The sequence below is a fragment of the Erithacus rubecula genome (assembly GCF_903797595.1).
Source record: "Erithacus rubecula genome assembly, chromosome: Z".
Classification (NCBI taxonomy): Eukaryota; Metazoa; Chordata; class Aves; order Passeriformes; family Muscicapidae; genus Erithacus; species Erithacus rubecula.
This window is the reverse complement of record NC_136661.1, coordinates 19,070,032-19,089,293: the sequence shown is the minus strand read 5'-3', so window position 1 is coordinate 19,089,293 and position 19,262 is coordinate 19,070,032. Positions and strand designations below refer to the sequence as shown.

Here is a 19,262-nt window from a genome sequence, read left to right as displayed (position 1 = left end):
TTTTTTCTTCTTTATTGATTTGTTTTCCTTTTTCTGACATAAAATTATTATGTTATATAGTATATGTAAAAACTGGAAACAAAATTCTCCATGGACCTTTCATTTCCACATCCCTAAGCAATTACTTGACGTCTATGTTGCAAAGCAGCTTTAGATCATTAAGATAAGCCAGACACTTTACCCAGAAACACATATGGGGCATTAAACTTTTCTCCAGAATCGTCTCATCACAGACAGACCATGGCTGCAATATAAACATCACTCAATGGTTCTTGAAAATACAACACAAAGAGCTCAGTTGCTGTAGGGAAACTGGAAGGGATGAGTTCACCTGTTTCAAAATGTAGTTAGAAATCAACAATAACACCATCGGTGATGACTGTGACATTTAAAACAACCCTGGGTATTATGACCTTGGTTTCAGTATTCTCTGGTGATAATGCCAACAGAGCACAGTCTCAGGAAATTAAAGCTTGCCTTTAAATGAGTAGTCCAAAACAAAGCACCTTTAGAATTTATCAATAAAGATAGGGCCATTTTGGACACCTCTCTCAGGTCCTTATAATCTGGGATCAGATCAGAACATGCTGTCAGACTTTTTTGCATCACCCATTTTTTAATTAAACTTAGTATAGACTACAAAGAGTACTGTCATTGTGACCCGACCACCCAGTTTTATGTTATGAAAACTGAATAAATCAAATGCAAGGTAGTGAAGACACAAGTGTAATCCTTAAGTGGTAACTGTCTTTCATTTTCCATTCTATTTATTAACAGTTCCCACCTAAAAGGAAGAAAACATGCTGCGATTCAGAGTCATTACCTCAATGCTTATAGAAGTCGTGATGTACTGCATGTGCAACCAGTAAATATTGGTCAGCTAAATGTTCACCATCTGTTCTATTATCCTCACAGTAAATAATCACTGTTGCAGCATGTAAATCAAAATCATGCTTAGAAAACTGTGGTTTATTTCAGACAGTTCAGCTCATCACAGTTCACTTCAGCTCATCACACTGTTTCACAATTTACCTACATGTTTTTTCATCTGAGGATATTAGGAACAAGTAACAAAACAGGTGTGCACACACTTGGGTCATCGAAGAACATTTTTAAACCTCAGGAGTATATCTGCTTATGCTAGTTAGACTTTCCAGAGTATTTTATACAACCAGTAATAATGAACTGTTTGGTGAATATGACAGTGCCAGAAAGAAAAGCAGCAGTCTTTCTATAGACTGCACAGGGACTCAGTTCAGGCTCAATCATCTCATCCTTAGACCCATGCAGTTTATACTGGGTGCTCTTCATAATTTAAGCATTTGTGTAGTCACTCCCATTCTAATATGATTTCATTATCTTACTTGTACAGTCTTGCCAACAACTGGATATCTACCCTTACACTAGAGAAGACAGAATTTATTTTTAAATCCACTTCCAATTTTCCAGTAATTTTGATTTTTGGCCAATTTGAAATGTTAGGAATATGTAATTGGGAATGAATGGTTAAGATTATAAAATTATTGTGCTTTCAATCCATAGTGTTTTTAGTGAAATAGCCTCAGTGTTTACAAGAGACTTGCAAAGCTAAACCTACAAAGCTTTAAAGTGAATTGCACCATTTGTGTAATTCTCTGAGGAAGAAAATGTTTTTGCAAAGTTCTTGGCACAACTTTCTTTGAAATTGTTCGAGCCTTTTATTTACCAAACAGTGTATATTGTTAAAAGTAAAACTTCCCCTGTGCTCTAAATTTTGGCCCAGTTAATCTTTCATCAGTGCTGAAAACAGAGCTTTAATTAGCAACTTTATCAGTTAACCCAGTCACTCATCCCAGTGCTTATCTGATACTGTGTCCATACAGGCGTTTGGGGACATCAGAAAAAGGCCGACTTGTCAGTAGGACAGCTGAGAGGACCTTGGTGGCAGGGGGGATAAAAGAGACCACAGAAATGGATGACATTAAATGGAATTTGATACAAATCCAAAAGGAATTATCTGACCACAGCAGTCTAGGACAGGCATGGATTTCTCTTGTGTTTCTCCCTGATCTTCTCTGGTATGTCACCCGTAGGAACAGAGAGGAAGACAGTGGTCCCTTGCTGTGTGAATGCAGCATCTGGTGCGATTGAAGTCCTTTGCTGGGGAGGTGCTGACTGAGCTGAGAATAAAACCGTGCTGATGCTGTCGTCGCAGGAGCAGCCGGCTCAAGCCAGCATGGGGCTCTCGGCCAAGGCACTCATTAAGCTCTTTTGCTGTCTTCAGCAACAAAGATTTAGGGAGAAATTTGCTTTCCCAGTTGCCTCTAATTTTTCTGCTTTCTATTGAAGGGGAAGAGGATGTGTGTATATACGAGTGCAGTTGAAGGGGTGATGTCAATGTTTGAGTGGACTGAAAATCATATGTGTTTGCCTGTGAAGGGAACTGGGAAGAGTAATGGGTGAAGACTTTCTGGTGGATGGCCAGAACAGAGGAAACCCATGCTGATTTGTCTTAGGGATGAAAAGAGAAGACATCCTTGTTTCCTTGTAAGCCTGTCATCACAGATCTCTTGTAGCAGGAGTCTTGTTCTCCACTTCATGATGCACTCAGTCACCAGCAGTATTTGTCATGTGAGAACTTCAGTCTGTGCTTGGTAAACTCTGTGACCAGCCTCAGGGAGGGTTTGACCTGTGGTTTTAGAGGCCATGCCTAGTACTTTGAAACCCAAGGACATAGGTAGAAATTTTAAAAATAATACTAATCAAAAGAGTTGGTTTGCTTCAGATACTTCTGCTCAATAGAAAACCTGGAAAATAAAAAATAAATATAAGAAAATAAACATGGAAATGTAAATCAAATTGCAAAAAAGAAAGTCTATTTAGAGAAAAAAACCCACAAATAAAGCACTTTTATGGGTGAGCTGCACTTTCATTTTCTTCTGCACTTTCATTTTCTTCTTCACTTTACTTCATTTGCATTTGTGAAGTGGTCTGTAATGCTTGCACTTGGTTTAGACTCACATGGCATCATTTGTGGTTCAGAATTCTTATGCACCTCATTTTTCTCCCCTAAACAAAGATGTATCATTCATATAGTTGTAAAAATGTCTTGTCAGCAAAAAATCTGTAGTTCTTGGCAATGCAAGGAAGTCTGATATTAAAAGCATGTATGGCTTTGCTATCTTAAGATGAACCCATTAGCATGTGGCTGAAGAGTAAGCTCGAAAGAGACAATCGTGTTAAGAGGACTGAGTGTCTACCTGGTGCCAAGAAGATATTTTATGCTTGCTCAAGTGGTTTTGATGAGTTGATAGCTGAAATGTTTATGCTTTTATTCATATAGATAGCATACTAAAGAGCTCTATTTTAAACAGCAGATAATCCAAGTGGTGCATTTAGTTTGTGATGTAACTGTGTCTGGTGTTCTAAGACTTGGAGGTTTGCTCCTGCTCTTATTGACTTCCAGTGAGCCCTGCAAAGTGATGCCCTTGACTTCTTTCCAACATGAAAACAGAAAACAGGAAGACATGCACAGGCTGTAAATTTTCTGTTCCTGTTGATGCAGAATACAAATGCAAAACATTGCAATGATTTCCACTCCATTGCTAAAATGTGTGTAGTCACAGACACTTCTGCTTACTAATGTAAAATATGTGTCTTAGGCATGTTCAAGTGTATAACTTGGTGATTTACCAGATTTAGTGAGGTTTCAAACCGTTAAATTTGATGGGAGAATTTAAGTGCCATTAACAGCTTTAATCTAAGTGACCTAAATTTTTTTTATGTATTGTCACCTCCTTCAAACTGCTGCAGTCACTGCCTTTGGTTACTTGCTTTCCCCAACAAAAATTTCCTGATTTTCTGATTCTTTCTCTTAAAAAAAAAAAAAAAAAAAAAAAAAAAAAGGAAAAAAAAACCAAAAAAAAAAGCTTTGTCACTACACTGTTCTTTAAAAAAAGAAAATTTCCTTGATTTCCCTACCTGGATGCCAGTTATATCCCTGGCATCTGATCTCGGCTGTCTCTTGAGGACCATGGTTTATGATTCACTTCAATATTGTTAGTTGGTTGTTTTTTTTTTTCACAATCCTAGAATGTGTAAGGGAGTTTTTATCATAAAAACAGCCTACGCACCTCTTGCAGCCTCACCTTTCTATGGAGGGGTGTTTATTTTGATATAACTCTGACACATTCAAAAGGGGCAGTAAACCAGAGAACTCAAAATGAAATTAGCAGAAAATGAACAATAAAACATTTATTTGACATCCATTTATCTTATCCTTAGCCACTTCCTTAATTTCTTACAAATCCTCTCCCTCTAGTAATCATAGGTTAGCAGCCCATTCTAATAATTTTGATATGTATGCAACTGTCCAGACTATTTCGAAAACACCAAAGCTTGTATTAGCTGCAGCTGGGGAACCTTTTATTGATGGACTTCCCATGCAAAAGAATTCTAAGTCTTGGTAGAAAAGCTAGTGGAAAAATTTAAAGCATGTAAACTTTTCAATCTTTGTCTCAGAAGGAGTGACATTTTACCAAGCCACTGGGTAGTTTCTGTGATAGGTTATCTAGCTAATGTTATGGCAGCTCCTCAGTTTGTATCCTTTATGTCTATTAGGCATATGTCAAGGGCTGCCCAACAGCAGTGACTGCCATGTGCCATCTGTTTGGGATTACTCATGGAATCCTGGTATTTTGGCTTCTTGAGGCCCAGGATCTAAGTTTTTTCAGTCTGATCTCTCCTGTGACACAGAGATATAGCCATTTTTCATTCTGTCCCATTCAAAGATCTATTGCCAAAATTTTAGGCAGTGGATACACATTAACAGTGCTTGCACACTCAGAATAAGGAAAGTGAAAGAAGTCATTCAGTCAATTTCTGGTTTATGTCATTCATGAAAGATATTTGTCTGAATTGTTCTTAAATTCTCCCATGATGCTAGTACCACAGCTTCAGGCAACTGACAGTAGTTGGTACTAGAAGGTGTATCCTAATGCCTTCTCAAATATCCCTTGCAGCATTCCTTCTCCTTCTGATCTTCCTAGCAACAGCCTAGATATCATATTATTGTTATTCTATTTTTCACATATCTTCTCTTACCTAAGTTAAACAGTCCCAGGATCTCTCAATCACTTCTTCCAAGTCACTTCCAAGTCATTTTTTTCAGATGCCAGTTTACCGCTGCAGAACTCCTCTGGATTTTTACTTCATCTGTATTTCTACATGTGATTGAGAACATATTCCTCCTGAGGCCTTATCACAATTAAAAGACTACTTTGAATCTTCTGCAAGTGGAATTACTCCTTAAATATATCAAATTTGGTCTTTCCTTCTCATGGAATTTTAGATTGCTATGGAGCTTGTGGTCTGCTATTTGCTGTGCAATGTCCTGTGTTCCTAATAGTTCCCTAAAACCATTGTCAGTCCCTTTTCCACTGCATTGGGATTTTTTAATACCATTTTTCTGAATTGGCAAGATCATATCGAATTCTCTCACATCTCTCAAGGTTGATCTTAATCATAAATTTGAAATTCAGTTTCTTTCATCCTCCATGCTGACCATTTAGCATCAGTCACAGGACAGACTCCTTCATAAGGCTCAATACCTCTTCTTAGTAATTGTTAGCTTTTTTGATCCCATATTTTCATATTTTTTTTGGTATTAGGACTTACCACATTGAGATTTGTGACTAGATAATATATGTTAGGATCTATTAGATCAGGCACAGTATTTTGACAACCAGTTTTTTGTTGGTATATTGCACTACAAAGCTGAAAATGAAGGTAGCAGATAACTTTGCATTGTACCATAACTCTGGAAGCAGTGTCAACAAATATCATTACTGAAGCTAAGACAGACAGCACCTCTGCTTTTCCCTCATCTAAACAATCTCTTACCCATCACAGAAGAAAATTTGACAGGCGAGTCTGTCTTGGCTGTTTCTTATCTTCTCATCTCTTCAGGGTTCACTTGAAAACTGTTGCCTACAATATTTGCCAGGAAGCTTTTCTTTTTTTTTTTCTTTCTTTCTTTCTTCCTTTTTTGTTTGTTTTTGTTTTGTTTTGGTTTTTCCTTGAAAGTGAAGATGACCAGCCAAACATTCCATGATTCTTTTTTTTCTGTATAATTTTAAAATAAGCAAAATATTTCCCATTTATGGAGCCTCATTGATTCCTGCAGACTTGCAAATGTTATTGGAAACTGTGATGAATACTATGGACAGGCCTTTCAAAGTTTTCTAGAAACTAGATTTAAAATCCAGATTATTTGAAATAATCTAATTTATCCAACAGCTCTCTGATATAATTTCTATTAGTGTTACAGTGATTTGGCCTTTGGCCTGAAACAAAGCAAACATTAGATGCTCTGATACTGAGCATCGTCTGTATTTCTCATTAGCTAGCAAGCCAATATTTTTCTTAGTTAACCTCTGACTCCTAATGGATTCCTAGAGCCAATGTGACAATTTCTTTTCAGTCCAGTCATTTTGCATTTGTCTTGTCCATAAATAGTTAAGGTGCTGTTTTTACATTTCCCCCAAATACTCCCAGATCTCACTTTCTAAGAGAGGTCCCATTCATGTGCAATTTCTTTTTTTTAAAAATCAATAAACATCTACTTCTTTACTAGAAATTTTTTGAAAATTATTTGAAATGCTAGATTTTGTTATTTTCACTAAAACAGAACCGTGACGTGATACTGGTTGAAGGCAAGCCAACAGACAGGGCTCCCAGACTAAAAGCAAATCTCATTATCAAGAAAATATTAAAAATAACTTACAGTCTCCAAAACCAGTTAGAACTCACTACATCGTTGCCACAGCCATTGAGCTGAATGTAGTCTCTACACTTCATATTTTGCCCCATAAAACACCCTCCTACACTTTTTAGTGCATAGGAATTGTGGTGGTGGGTGTTTGCTTTGTTTTCTCTCGTGAGGTTTCCTTATTGTACAGTCAGTATTTGTATAGCACACTTTGTCACTGACTTTATGGTTTTCAGAAATTCTCTATACTTTTTTTTTTTTTGCTAAGAAAGTAGAAAATACTAGTTTCTGTACAACTAAAATGTATAAAAACAAGGTTGCATTATGAGTGAAACTGGAACAGAGAATTTTTTACCTGATCTTACATAGAATTTTGAGTGCTGACTAATCAAAGACTTAACTTCTTTTGACTAAGGAAAGGCCAAACCATGGGTCTATTGAGATAAATACTTTTCTTCTTTACTCCAGCAGGGCCAAGATTTTACTTAAAAGAGTGTTCTCACTATCTCTCCCCTCTCTATTTCCTAGCTGAGAATGATCACAGCTGTTGTGATTCAAGCAACAGAAGTTGCTCCATTTTCACTTCAGTCAGAGAACTCTTTTTCCATTGTTAGGCAGGTGATTAATTCATGTTTTTCGCCACCGAAGGCAACTGTTTATGAAATCCACAAGGGTAAAATGGCCATTCTTACTTTACTATCAAGTATGTCACAACCCTTCCATTTTGTATAACACAGATGTCAAGTGAAGAAGCTTAAATATGTAGGAGTGATATACTCCTACATGAAGAATGAGGAGACATATACAAAAAAAGCAGAAAGACGATGAAGTAGGATAGAAAGTTTTTGAATCCAGATTGTTGTAGAGAATTGCCTATTTTGTCAGATAAACACTCAAGGATAGCTCCTGAAAAGAGGAAATTTTTGTCTTAGAAGTGGCAATACAGTGAGTAACCAAGTGGTCCCCAAGGAGTCCCACAGGGCAAGAAAACCTAAGTGTGGCAGACTGATGGTCTTAAACCTATGGGTGAATGTGGAACATTGTGATTTTATTTTTCTCTGATGTAAAGCTTGCTTGTGTGTATCTCCCAGATGTGGACTATTGTAAGTGGAATTATTCAGAGTTTCATCAGATTTTGTTAATTCTTCTGGGCTTTCCTGTCTAACCACATGTTGGTTATTATGCTTTTTACCAAAATCAACATGTGATATTTTTATGGAATAAGAACAAAAGAAAATATAGTCTCACAATGATTTCCCCCATTTTTCTTACAAATAGAAGATATTCAGTGATTTATATTTTGATAATTTATTTCTGAGTACATTTCATTTGGGTGTACTCTCCCTTAGGGTCAAGTCCTGGAGGTTTGTGACCAGATTTATCTGTCTGTGTTTCCACATGATGGAGAGAGGAAAAAGGGCATGGCAGATCTGATGCGTCAAAAAAAACATGTATGCCAGATGCCTCAACACCCTGGCATGGATATTTGCATATCACGTATTTTGATGCTGGGAACTGCATCAGATCTATTTATGATGTAGTATGAAATCCTCCACAAAGCAAATTCGACTTGAGAGCTTGAGGTCATCATCAAAGGCTTGGTTCATGGTGAAGAGCACAGAGAAGCCCAGCTGATCATTACTGTGAAACAAATACTTAGAGAGTTCAGTCAATTCTATTTATAGTCCTGATTGTCCAGCCTCCTAGAACAGCTTAGGCAAGAAAGGAGAGAATATTGTCATGCATTTGAAAAATACATGCTGTCCATAGTGAGAATATTACAGTTATTTTCTTTTGCCAATTAACACCAAATATAGACTGGGCTCTATTTACCTCTCTTTGGGTAGTGATAATCAGGGCAGAATTCCAGTCTCAATTTCCAAAATACTCCTGACTTGCGTATACACTTTTGTCCTGTTGAGGATGCCAGTGTTTTTATGATTTTCTGTCTTTTCATACAAAAGCAGATTTTTTTCACCACTGAAGTGCATACAGTGGGTAAAATGTGTTACTGTAAGAGCTGTGTCTTCAGCACTTACCTGATTACTGCTTTTATGGTCAGGTAGGTAAGTAAAAAGATCTGTACTTCTGGTGTGTCTGGGTAATATTATAAATAAATGAAAATGACTACTTCATTTCTTACACAAGTTGTATCAGATTCTAGTAGAGAAATTACAGTTTTCTTCCCTTATCTTCTGGATTCAGTTTGAAATAAATGTTTCCAAAGGATATTTAGGATGTCCAAGAGATACCAGACTACCGTGCTTTGGCAGCTTCTTTCTGTTTTATAAATGCGTGAATCCAAAATCTACTGTGTACTTTAGAGTTCTCCATTCCTTTTCTTTTTTTGCTGAATGAGCTGAGATCATAAGGATCATCATGTATATTAACATTTAAAACAGCTTTTGAACAGATTGTGATTAAGAATCAGGTTTTTTTCCCTGCAGCTTATCTGAGTTTGCATGCATGAGAATTATGCAAATTATAGGATTTTAGTGAGAAAATAATTTAGAAGTGTACACAGAAAATGTGTAGTAGAAATACTTGAGTCCTTTTCCAAGCAGAGAATAGATTAGAACAACGTGTGTTTTGAGTGGGTATGATCTGTGCTTTCAAGCACATCATATGCTTGGTCACTCATTCAGCTGATCACAATTCAGTAGAATAACTCAAATCTCAAATATGCAAAAATACTTGATGAACTAAGCAAGTATCCCAGTTCAGTGAATATCAATTAAGTTCAGTGAAAATGATCTATTCACAGGTGTCTGATAGAGAGCAAAGGAACTTAAACCTCATGGAATTACTCATTCATGACAGATTATTCTCTCAGTATGAAATGTGGTCCACTTCCAACCAGAAAGAGCACTGTCTTTGGCAAAGACAAGATAATTAATTGCATGTGTTCTGTTATTGCATCTATCTCCTGCTTTCCAAGGTACTTCATAAAATTTGTTATAGATCTTTAGGACACTCCCCTGCCTCAAAATGTGGGTTTTTTAAGTTCCTTTTCTCCTTTTATTTGAAAATATTTACAGATAATTACTATACAAGTGTCAAATATTAAATTAATGTTTCAATGATCATTCTTTTTGAATGAAAATAAAATTCTCTTTGCACATATTAAAACCCACAAAAATTCCCACATTTCAATTATGGGAAAGCCAGTGCCAGTTCAAGACCTCTTTCAAGATGCACTGAAGTAAAATAAAAACACAAAGGAAGTTTGGAGCAGATGCACATTGCCAAAATGGCCACTGTATGACAATCCTGAAGACTACTTACAGCAGCTCTTCCTTTACACTGATAGGCTAGAGCAGCCCAAAGGTTGAACTTGAGACTATATTCAATACCTGCTAGAGTATTTGCCAAGAGTAAGTCTAGGAAGCAGAAATTGCCTTCAATTGAATTTGGAACATCTATGGAGAAGTCTTTTCAGGTGACTGCAATGGCCAAAACTCTTAAAAAAGAAATGCTATAATTAACACATACACAAATGATGTGCAGGTATTTGTATGGTCAATTTAGACCTGCTTCAGTCTCCACTGAAATGTTCCCCCCCCCCCCCCCCCCCCCCCCCATTTCAGTACATTTTGGAAAGCTTATTGTTTTATTCACCTATTATATTTCAAGTATGACACTGGGTTTCAAGGAAGCTAGATGGTCTTTCCTGCCTATCCAACTGTGTCTGATGCTGATCATGGCATATTCTCAAACACACAGGAGGAGAGTCTTCTCTGCAGCAGTGCATTAGTGCACCTCCAGGGATCAAAGGCATCCTCTTCGGTGTGTACTGGTGAGGCTTTCCTATGCCTTTGTGGCTTAGACATGCACCTGCAAATGCCCCTCGGCTGTAAACATAGCAAATCAAACAGGCTCCTGAATCTTCCCCAAGTAAACCGTGCTGTGCTTACACGTGCCCAGGCCACGAGTGCAGCTTCTGTGGTTCTGGCAGGCTCTGGGGCAACAGGTCAAAGATCAGGATTTGAAAATAAGTTTCTCAGCGGCATTACTTGTAAATTCTTATATGTGACGAGCTCCCTACTTGTGTGGCAAGCAGCAATATGGTTTGAAAAGGCACTCAAGAGTCTGTGCTTGCACATTTGACCTTCCTGCACTGAAGTTGCGGTCCCAGCATGTAAATGTGCTCATGGGGTAATTCGTTTTCCTGTCTTGCTTGCTTAGAGGCAGGAGGCACACAAATGTGGGGAGATCCCTGGCTCACACCCCGGGGCTGTAAAACAGCCTATGTAGCGATTTCATGAGCAAGTCATACAGCACCTCATTCACAAATGCGAAAAAAGCAGAGAAGTTCAGGGAACGGAGAAAGCTTTTAGGAAGAGAAAGCAGCAAAGATAGATCACATAACAGCCTGAATATGGGACATAGCTTTAGATAAAGCTGAAACTGCAGCCAGCTGCTGCTAGGAGTCTGCCAGGGAGTAGGTGCCATGACTAGCAGATGTGCTTCCTCTGTTTGGTGTCTCTGTATTGCTGACTGTTGAGACCAGAAGTGCTTGAGAGGACAAAGAGAAACGGGTCAGTGAGATCAAAGAATTCATATTTCATTGCTCAGAAGAGTGCTTATTGGTACTTATTTTCCTTAAAAAAAAAAAAAAAAAGCTGTTAAAATCATATTTTCAGCTCTGACTGCACCAAACTTCCACTTAGCAAGTGCAGCAATGAGCACCTCCAGTCCAGCAGAGCACTCAGGCACAGCTTAACCTCAGTTCTCAACACAGCTGTGTTTAATACCATCTAAATTCAGTTCAGTGAGCACTCTGTTGAAATGTGTCTTTGTATGGTATACACAGTGCATCCAAAATTAAGGTTTTCGTGGACTTTAGAGATATTAATTTAGATGTTTAGAATTTAGATATTTAGACTTTAGAATAGCCACAAAATGTCAACCACTGGTGCTGTTTACAGTAAGTGACCTAATTGTCCTTGATTGGTTTTACAATTAGTTGTCCCTAATTGTAGTTGTTCCTAGTTGTTGCAACCTCTTTAATCTAAAAACTAAAAAATAAATAGGTCTTAAGGTAAACAAACTTCTGAGGTCCAGTCAGAATATACAGATTCAGCTTTTTGCAGAAAACATATTCTTTTTTTTTTACCTTTTTTCCAAAATAAAATGTGATCAACTAGTAAGAAAATGCCTTATCTTGGCATTTCACTTTAATGCATTTCACACTTTCACAAATATATTTCAAAATTTTTGTCAGTTTGTCTGCAGATGAAGACTATTTTAATTACTTCATGTCCTAAGCTACTGGGTAAGTGTTAATGTGATTAATCAGTCTAGTAACAAATTTTTAATCACTCTTTTTTTGTTATAAGAACCATAAATTACCATAATTTTGGAAAAAAACACTTGAAATTACACAATTAGTGTTACTTATACCATTCATTTTATATAATTTTAAATTTCATCCAACAATAAATGCCTATGGAATCTCATTGAATTTTGTTTTTTATTGATAAGTAGCTGGAGTGTAGAACTCAGACATGCATAAAATATTTTTCATTGTAAGTACATTGTAAGAATTGTAAGTACTATTATAAAAATTGCACTTCTGTATCGAGTCTCTTTGAAGCAAATGGTAGCATTCTTGTGTTCCAGGTAGATAAGGTGACATATCTGCAAATATAAGTAGTCTGCTTAAAGTCACAAAGCACACAGCTGGCAAAGATCCAAGAGTTTGCAAGTTGGGGCTTCTGTGTATAAATACACATCATATATTTCTATGCAATATCTACAATAGTAAACATAAATTTCTTATTGTTAATTGCAATTATTTGAAACACAGTGGGTTTTCTTATAGGTTTACTGCTTTCCTTGAAGCAGTGCTGATCTTTTTTTTTTTGCTCTGTCTGTACCTGAAAAAATTGCAATCCTTATGTTAAAAGGAGATATAATAAAAATATTCTGTCTTTTTCTGTGCAATTTAAGGTCATTACTCTAATCTTTTTAGTTTTTAACTCTTGAAAGCATACAGTTTTCAATTGAATAATGAATATTTGGGCAAAGTGTCACAGCATGCATATGTTTTATTTGCAAGGTGTTTTATCTAGGAAAATCATTTTACATTTTTCCTTCGGTGCCAAGACATCATAATGCACTGGCAATGTAATACAAGTATATCTTTTGCTGCGCTCCCTTAATTCTTTTTGTTTACAGAGAATAGTTTCCATAATTTGTGAGGTAAACTATAAAAACTCCCTGCTAATGCTATCTGATGCAGCACTGAAAAGTGAGCTTAAATATTTCAGTGGAGGGCTCTTGCTTTGTACATTTGTATCACAGGATCCCAAAGCACTAATGGGACCTTTACAAGGAGGGGAAAAAAAGGTAGTAGCTGCCTACTCAAAGACATACCTTATCTGAATAGTGTTATTGTGAGAGATAGACTTGTGAACAAAAGATGGAAATTACAGAAACAGGAATCGGATATCACAGGTCCGGAATAAGAATGGCGAATAGAATATGGAGCAAAAGACTCAAAGCCTGAGTGGCAGCTCAAAGAAAAGATGGTATTTCATACATTTTCTAAACATTGCTTCTGTGCTTCCTTCAAAGAAAAGTTCAAATCCCAGCTGGCTTTCCTAATTAAAGAACAGTGAGTGTTCTATAGATAGAAAGTGTATGTGTGTTCAGTAGAAAGCAGCTGGATTTTATTTACCCGTTTCTCATTATGCTCTTTTTAATGTATAACTGCGTGACTATTTTTGAATGTAGCTTAAATGACGATTAGCTTGAAACAGAATAGTTAAAAGTTAAGCATTGCCAATTTATGAGGAGCCAATAGGAAGAGGAAAAAAGCAAATATCACTTGTCTGACACTATAGTCTGAAATAAATGCTTTGAAGCATGTTTTCCAGTGTCAGTTCTTCTCAGTAATTAGTCCCTTGACATAGTGCTCTTTTGGAGCAGGAACAGAAATATTTGGGAAAGTTTGACACTGAGTTATTCATTTGACAAACCTACTAGGTCAATCATCTAGGAAAGAGAAATATATTTTTCACATAACTTTTTTTTTTTTTCCCTTAAAAATGTCAGCTGCTCTTTTAATTATTATTATTTTGGACTATTTTTCCTGTTTACAATATAGCAGTCAAATGATAACTGAAGATCATGAAATTTGAGGAAACATGGAGACAAGAACTGCTTGAAAACAAACAGGATTTGTACCTAGTGAAATTGTATGTAAACATAATGAAAAAAAGGAGTGAGATGGAAGAAATTCCTTTTATGTGGCAGTATTTTGCTGCACAATGTCACTTTTTCCCTCTTATGACAGTCAGACTATCTAAAAAATGGCATCTCTAAACATTTTCAGACTTAAATGCAAGAGCCAAAAATGAGGCAGGTAGAAACAAAGTTTTCAAGATGACAGGTTCTGGTAGGAGCAGTAGCAAGACAACAGATAATAAACTAGCTGTAGAAAGTGGTGGAGAAACCAGTATGGAGGAATAATGATATGTAGGTCTATGAAAGTAAGTTAAAACTAACATAAATACTGTCAATGAAAAGTGCAATTGTCTCATCGAGGAAAGCAGTGGTTACAATTTTTTTGTTAAAAATATCATGTTAAAATAGGCAGTGAGATTCCTCATGTGCTGCTATCTGGTGAATTATGACTGGAGGAAATACTGGGCAGACTTTGTTGATTGGAGAATATAGGCAAGGGGATGAGCAAATGCTGAGGGACAGTTTAGAACCAGAAACTCACACAAAGAAAAGATTAAAAGTTAAGGGTGATAAAATTACACATGGTTAGAATAAATGCCTGGCTTTCACAACCATTGTCATTAGAAGAATTAATTAGACGAATATACAGCAAGGACTCTGAAAAAGGGAGAGTAGCAAAGGTAAAGTGTCTAAGAAGTGTCTTGTTTCATCATTATATTATTCCTCTTATTTCAGAGTGGCAATGAAACTACAATGAAAGAATTTTCTTCAAGTTATTGTTTGTTTCTTTTTGTTCTTATCTATTTGTAAAATTTACAGTGTTTTAATTTTTCTTGCAGTGCATTTTGAATGATATTATATATGGAACATGTTATGTTACAGAAAGATATGTTGTATTTTTATAATGTCTTTGATGATACAGGGCCAAATTGTGTCAGCGTATAAACAGGTGCAACTCAGTTTAAAGTCTATATTATTCATGCTTATTTTTATCAAGACTGAAATTGGTCCAGAGAGCATATGTAAAAGTCTAGGCCTCTTTCTTGTGGATTCAGTACTCATGCATCATTAACCTAATACATTTCTGTTTTTACAAGGGTTATACAAATTTCTGCTTCAATTTAGCAAGAGCTTGGAGGTAGCAAATAAACCATAAAGCCTAATAAAATCTAACTTTCAGACAAACCTTCTTGTATATAAAATTGAAGAGTACAAAGTGCCAAGGGCTTGTATTAGTACCATCCATTTTGTTAACATTTTTCCAATTTATCTTGCGTTACGAACCCTCAGAGTACTATGTCTATTGTAAATATTTAAGCATTACTGTTGACATAAAGATAATGCTGACAAATTGAGTTAACATTTCTGCTGAGGATTACTGACCATGTGTAGTGCAGAACAACTTTAACCCAACCAAGCGCTGCGCTCATGCCAAATTCTGTTTAGTCTACAATACGGCAGTGTCCCTCAAATGAATTTCTAGCTTTGATTTACACAAAACATGAAACAACCTTTCTTGGATCAATTAATTGTTTGACTTTCCTAATACATTTCCATTTTAACTAGATTATGTCTGTATCACAGGAGAAGTAATGGTTGCAAGATGTTAGTGCTCTCATGAGGAAGAGTGTCTGTGTGCATGCACACGTGCATGGTGCCATTGGTCTTTCTCCAATTTATTACTTTATGTGTTTGCAGCATCAAGCTACAGGTTACTCCTCTCTGCATGCATTTTCAGTCATATCTGAGTGTACACAACTTAAAAGCATGAGAAGGTTGTTGATGTGTGTTTTGTGATCCAAGAAAAAAGCTTTTGCATCATCTTTTCCCTTTTGACAAAGCACATGCAGTGCAGAAATAAAGCATCCAGGCAGACATTGGAAACCATTTTTTTCCAAAAGTGTGGTATTTATATGCTGCAGTTTGGAATTTGGTGGCACTTGTAGGAAGCAGACTTTCAAAATTGCAAGGAATTTGCATGTTGCATTTGCAACCACATAATTGGCATCCTGGACAGCACCAACATATTTTGATTTGAAGAAGACTGTAAGACCTTCATATATAACTTCAATTTACAAAAATATTGAAGCTCAAGCCATTTTCAGATTCACAATAATTGAGGTTGGTGCGTGTTAAAATTTCTCAAATTGAGAAATTGTCTGTGAACATTATGAGAAACATTAATTCTTCTGTATTGATATAATTCAATAATGAATTAATATCAAGCCCTGATTTCCTAATTTTGGACTGTGTAAACAATAACAGAACTGATTTGGATCAGGATGCCCCATTGCAATTTGGTTACACTGCATCCTTCCCTCTTCACTATCAAATTCTCCACATTGCTTCATCATGTTGATGAGAGATTTCCAAAATGTGTTTTACTATGAGGCAATTAAACCAAACCTTTTCACACCTTTTCCTTTCTCCAAATGACTCACAATATTTTCCATGCTTACAATTATTATGTCAATAACAGTACTCCTAGTAGCTCAAAGAAGTTTTACAGAGGGGGTTTAAAACTCTTTTCTAGCTTTCTAGTGAGGAGACCCAGGCAGACTGACTATCTGCCTAATAACCTAACAACAACACAGGTCTCCTCCAGCTCCTAGTTATACCCCTAAACCCAAAGAGCTCTAAATCCTAGGACATGAAACAAGGAAAAACCTGAGCTGAAACTACCGTGCTTTCTTGAGCAATGAAAGCAAACTGGAATTCTGAAGAAAATTGTAAATGTCATATCTGAGATGCTTGTTGTAGGTAAAACATTCTTTTGTTTTCGTTAAAACAAAGCTGAAGTAACTAACTATGACTTTGTTACTTTCGTCTGAATTTGTACATGGGGCTTCTCTTCATAACTTGGAGGCAGCCTTAGAGCTTGAATCAGAAAGTTGTTGGCCTCTGATCTAGTGAGATGAGTGCTTGGGAGCCCATACCACTGAAGGGGAAGGTGAAGTTCATTTGTCAGTCCAGAAATGAGAAGCAGCTCAGATGAAGTCTGTAAAAACCACACTGTGTCTGTTACTTCTAGCTCATGTGATTTAAACAAATACATGTATATTGCACTACTTGGTATCAGCAATGGAGTTTTCACAATTTTGACCTTTCTTGGCTTGGCCACCTGATTCTCCTGGTACCTCAGGAAAATCACAGCACTCATTCCAAGAAATAACTGTGGTCCTTAGCACAGGACTATGAGAACGAATTAAATTTGCTTTGAGTCCTGAAGCAGGAGGAATATCTCTGCAGTGTAGAAAGATGCAGTTCTGATCAGGATAATTTTACGCTAACAGTAAAAATAAAATGCTAATAAGATACCAGGTGGGTTGTCAGAGCTAGTTATAGCTTGCAGTTTACAAGACCAGTGTGTGTCTCTCTATTTAGCCAATCAATGGAGAAACTTAGCTTAAGAATACAAAAGCAGCCTATCTGTCAGAAGTAAATATCTAGAACTTAAACATTTTACATTCTGCTTTAATCACTCCGCAGAGAGTTGGTATAGCACCTGAGTTCTTTACAACCTGTGTGTCTGTTCTCAGTACAGCCCTGTAAAGCTGGCTAATGAAGAATTAAACAAAGACACACTAGAAAAATGATACATCCTTAGTCATAAAAAAGATCAATAACATGGTAACATCTAGCTACCAAGTTTTAATAGGAAATGCTAGAAACTAATTGTACATTTGTACTATTGTTTTGTATTATTGTTTTACTTGTCTTCTCTCCTACATCATGTATTCTTGTCCATTCTCCTTTTACTTTTCTGTCCTTCCTTGTAAGCCCATTGCCTCCCTACCTTAAAAACAGGAAAGTACCGTTCCCTTTTCTTCCTTGCCTGAGTGGAAGAAGCTTCTAACCACTCAAACATGCCTCAGTTTGCAGACAAACAATGGTAAAGTGGCCAGAAGTTCTGCATAAATGAGTGTGTAATTTCTTGATAAGGTGCTTTTCTGCAGAGGCCTTTGTCTGTGTGGGGCTCAAGAAAGGCATTTATATGAACACTCAGCAAAGATGTCTGGTATGCTCTAAAGTGGCATCAAACAGAATGTGTCTCTCATTGACTATCCACCTGCTTACCAGGAAAGCTCAGACCATAGAAATCCATGTTTGGATAGCTTTTTATAGGGACAGGTGCAATACAGACACAATATCTTTATTTGTTTTCTAAATTATTTCTTTGTGTTTGGCTGAATAATGAATTCATTCTCTTTCTATTTGAGTATTTGCATAGGTCTTTCTTCACAGGTCTTCCCTTACAGGAGTTATGGCCCCCTACTTTGCATGAATAAACATACTTTTTGAAATCACTGCTTAAAACTGTAGGGATCTTATTCTAGCTAGGATTTCTTGGGATCTTTTCACAGCTGCTGAAAGAGTTTCTGAGATATTTGTGTCATTAAGTCTTGAGGCATTTGTGTCATAAAGTCATACAAAACTAAATGCCTTCATTCACACATATGATGCTACTTATTTTGAAAATAAACAGGCTGGGAAAACTTGCGTCTTTGACAACATCCTTCCTGTAGAGTGGCAAAAGCAAAGGTTATGGCTTCTGGGAAAAAAACTGTGTTAGTGTGAGGATTATTAAGCACATTAACACTGGCTTTAATGATCTTTACTAGGAACAAGGATTTTTGTGAGTCTAAATTGGTGCTTTAATTGGCGACTGAAAAGAGGGAGTAATAAGCTTGGTATATCAACATTTACAAGCAACATCTAAATGCCTGGGAGGAACTGAGCACACAATGAAACTGCAGATCTACTGCAGCAGAAGGTGGAGAGAAAATTGATTCTTTAGCTAGGAAAAAAGCCCAACAACAAAACAACAACATTTAAAATGGGAAAGATAACATGAAAGGGTAGGGGGAGGGAGTAGAGTTGGTGTTAGTCCAGTGTTAACTTGCTGTATAACGTAAATTAGACTTTCCCACTAATGTTTCATCATGTCTTTTTCAGCCTAAATGACAAAATGCATATAAAGTAGCCTCTGTGCTGAATCTTAGAGAACTGTTTGAGAAGAAGAGCCAGCTATCTACTATTCTCTGTTGAGACTTACAAAACTATCTCACAAACAACAGAAAACTCCTTTTCAGCATTCACAGACTGTCCTACTTCTCAGTCTGCAGTTAACATACATAAACCCATGCACCAAAACACACTGGTGGAACAGGGCTGTGTACAGACTGATGTCAAAAAGCTGGGTTGATAATAATCTCCCTGTATATAAGGTGCTGTGGTTATACATGGAATATCTGCTGGACAATGCTTCTCACTACATGGCACTGAGGGAAGTAGATATTCAGGAAATAAGGAGGGCTGCTGT

The 19,262-nt window shown here is 36.7% G+C and overlaps 1 long non-coding RNA gene across 2 annotated transcripts in view; it reads right to left on the bottom strand.

The window, feature by feature from the left end:
• Positions 1-461: 461 nt before the first annotated feature.
• The window catches only part of LOC306814547, a 74,927-nt gene continuing 56,126 nt past the window's right edge, over positions 462-19,262 (bottom strand). For both annotated transcript variants that reach the window (XR_013777192.1, XR_013777193.1), the window contains exon 5: positions 462-2,786. This is a non-coding gene — a long non-coding RNA (uncharacterized lncRNA). The remainder of the gene's footprint in view (positions 2,787-19,262) is intronic.